This window comes from Pteropus vampyrus, unplaced genomic scaffold, assembly GCF_000151845.1.
Source record: "Pteropus vampyrus isolate Shadow unplaced genomic scaffold, Pvam_2.0 Scaffold20, whole genome shotgun sequence".
In the NCBI taxonomy this organism is placed as follows: domain Eukaryota; kingdom Metazoa; phylum Chordata; class Mammalia; order Chiroptera; family Pteropodidae; genus Pteropus; species Pteropus vampyrus.
In genome coordinates this window covers 185,304-189,176 of record NW_011888801.1, presented here as the reverse complement: position 1 = coordinate 189,176, position 3,873 = coordinate 185,304, and positions in this window count along the sequence as shown.

Sequence of the window (3,873 nt, the reverse complement as noted above, 5' to 3'; positions counted from 1 at the left end):
ACCATCTTGACTATTGCCCTGGCTGACTCTGGTCCCCTCAGGTCACCAGCTTTCTGGCTTCTCTGCTACTCCACCCCACTCCCCCTTCCTCACACCAATTGTTTCCTTCTTTCAAACAGTCATTCACTCAATAAATGTTTACGGAGTGTCCACTCTGGGCCAGAAACTGCTCCAGCAGTCATCCTGGTAACAGTGGCAAGGAGCTGGGAGAGGCTAGAGGGGAATCTGTCAGTGATCAGGGGAGGCTTCCTGGTGGAAGTGGCGTTTGCACTGGCCTTGAAGGGCAGAGATAAATGTGGAAGGGCAACATCCTGCAGGACTGGCCTCAGCTCCACTGCAGCCTTGGTTTTAGCCTCTCCCAGCCTCTCAGTTATGAGGCTCTAGCCACACTGCTCTTCCTTCTATGCCTGAAAAGAGCCTTTTTCCCCACTTCAAGATCCCCATATTCTGTCTGGAATACTCTTCCTCTGCCTCACTCGTGGCCACCCAACTTCTACCCACTGTTGAATCCCCAGCAGTGATCACTTGGGCTAACGCCTGTCTCTAGTCAGGTGAAGATCAATAATTACATGTTGAATGAATGAATTCCAGCTCAGCCTGTTCATCTATCACTTGTACAACTGTATCAGCCTCCGACTTGGTCTTCCAGCTCCACCACTCCCCTCCGACCCCGCTTCTAGCACTCCTGGTTCATCTTTGTCACAACAGCCATGGAGACAGGACAGTTTCCTTCCTCTGCATAAAACCCTCAGTGGCTCCCTATTACCCACAGGGTGAAAGTTAAGTTCCTTTTTGACTAGCTTTCAAAGTCTGGTGATTTGGCCCGTACTTTTCACCAGCATCTTTTCTCTTTCCTTTCCACTTTCTATACCTCAGAGCCTTAACTTAGGCTGTACCCCCACCTGAAAATTTCCCTTTACCGGTGAACTCCTACACTTCCTTAGAAACCCAGCTCAAACATCATGTCTCCCTACCATTTCCTTAGGCAGAGAGGATCAAGCTACCTCTGTTCCTCACCGGCCTCGTGCAGGCCTATGTCCTGGGACAGGGTTTTCCCTTATGGGCACAGATCATCTCTTGTCACATCTGTCTACTGGAAGCCTAGTATCTTGTCCCAGTTCAACCTTAACAGCACACTTGTGCAAAATACTTATCCTCACTCCTGGTGCTGTTTATCACCATTAGAGTTTCACTTCTCTTCAGTTGTTTGAACAGTTGTACCCTTTCCTGTAGAAACTTTCTGCAAATTGCTTCCAAGCCCAACTGTTTCTTGTTGGAAACCAGAATGTCAATATTTTATATGAATTGCTGAAAACTTTAAATTTAATTAAACAAGTTTTTGGTAATTTTGTTGTTTTAGTAAATTGGTGCATCATCTAAGGCATATTGATTTTGGGGGCAAATTGGCCTACTTTCTGCCTCCTGAACTTCTCTTCCAGCTTATATTTTAAAAGGAGCTTTAACCTACAGGAGCGACTCTCTAAGGGTGGAAGTGTGTGTCTTTTGAGGTGGAAATATCACAGAGAGGCTTTCTTTTGTTATCTTCTCTGCCCTTATCTGCAATTTACTTGGATTCACACCCCTGCGCCTTTTCCGTGTCACCTTATCAGCACCAACTGCTCCCATGCTCACCAGAGATGCAGAGGAATGACCTCTCTGAAGTGGAGAGAGGGCTGCTGGCCTGGGTAGGCACTATCCTCCTTTGCAGGGAGGGGTTTGGTAGCAGAATCATGTCATCCAGGACCCTTAGGTTATAAGCGGAAGAAACCCAGTTCAGCCTGGCCCAGACGGAGAAGGAATTTATTGGCTCTTAGAAGGAGGGAGGATGTTGGGACAGCACTTGGAAGTGAAGGAAGAAGTCTAGGAACCAGGCCTCGGGGACGGCCACTGTGAGGTTAATGCCCCTAGGATTCTGCCTGTGTTGGCCATGTCTCTTCTTCACTTGACTCTGTTCCTTTCCACCTGTCGGCCTCATTCTCTCTGACTCCTGATGGGCCTTCTCCATGCAGCAGGGAACAAGCTGCCTCAGCAGAGGGAGAGCTGTTTGCTCCCAAAATCTATAGACCCCTTATAGCTGCCAGATAGATGGACGGCTGTGATTGGCCAGGCCTGGATCACATGACATCCTTGCACCAGCACATGGGTCTGTTACCAGAGGAAGGGACACATGGAAGCTTCCTGGAAAGATACAAAACCGACAGCTCTCTATTCAAGAGAAGAATGGAGTAGTTTAGCTTGAAGAAAAAAAAACCCAGGCATGTGGATAAATATCATATGCTCTACTTAGCATGCTTGAGAGCCCAAGATTTTTAAAAATTTAAACTCTTCACTATTAATTCCAACCTACTGATCCCACTTAGCTGTACACTGCCATTCTAATTAAGCTCACTACTTACTGCTCAGAGAATAAATATTCATAGAAGGGATAATAAATGTTTCTGTATATGGTCCACATTTTCCCACTTCTGGGTTTTCCGCTATTCTGTCACCTGGAACATGCCTACTACCACACCTGTTTCTGCTTGTTTTGATCATATCCATTCTTAAAGGCCCAGTTCAAGTGCTGCCTCCTCCACGAAGTCTTCCCTGATCCCACTAACCATCAAGGATTTGTTTCTTTTTAAGCCTTGGTTTCCTCCACTCTTTACTGACTATAATCTGATTTTATGTTATTTGTGTTATGTATTGGTTTAGCAGAAAGAACTTTCCGACAATTAATCCATCATTCAGATGGGAGGTAGTGAGCTCTCCATCCCTGAAGTTTTAGAGCAGAGGCCCGTTTAGGGGATATTGTGGAAAGGTAAGGACGTCTCGGGGTTTGTATGTTAGTCTTCTAGGGCTGCCGTAATAAATGACCACAAACTGAGTAGCTTAACCCATTTCTCGTTTAGGAAAAAAAATGGAGCTCGCTGCCAGTGTTAATTTAATTTTACATAAATGTACTCTTTGAGGCTGAAGCAAATCTGACTGGTTTTCAATGTGAAAACAAAATATAAAAACTGTTCTTGGAGTTATTTCTACACATAACTTGTCTCTAATCCTAATATGACAGAAATTTATAGATGATCAGTATTTAATAATTATGATTTGTTATCTTGGGGTAAACGTTGCAGCCACAAGTGCCTCTGGCAAGTATTCTTGGGGCAAATGTGTTAAAACAATAAGGACATCAAGCATTGGATTTAGGGCCTACCCTAAATCCAGGATGATTTTATCTCAAGATCCTTAACTCATTACACCCACAAAGACTTTATTTTCAAATACAGTCCATCTTGAGGTCCTGGGTGAACATGAATATTTAAGAGACATTTTAAAACACACTACAGGGATCCTGTGTAGGACAAACTGAACTCAAACTGAAGAGGCCGCAGTAGAGGCCAGATAGGTATCTGGAGAGCACAGGCCCTAGCCCCAGCCATCATCAGTGCAGTTTTCAAAAGAAGCCAAAGATCTGGATTTTTAAGTAAACCATCCAGATTTTTAAATGTTGGCAACATATTCAGAATGGTTTTTAAGCATTGTGATCCATACATCTATACATTTACAGACATAACATCTGTAAGTTAGGTTTGGCCTTTTGAGCACCACAGGAGCTTCCTCAGGCCTGAGCTCAACTTAGCTTCCGTGAGCTTCCACAGCCTGTGCACTTCCAGCAGACGCCACCAGATGGCGCGCCAGTCATTGCGTTAGGCAGGCCTCTTCCATCTAGGCCTGGGAGATGTCCAGGGGCTGAAATCCAACAGTCAGAGGTTTTCAAGTCGGAGGCAGGGTGAAAAGGGGTGGGAAAGTGATATTAAGCTAATGGCCAGAGTTCACTGCATTTTAAACTTACTTTTCCATCATCATCTCAATCTTTGATGTCTGCTACCTCTT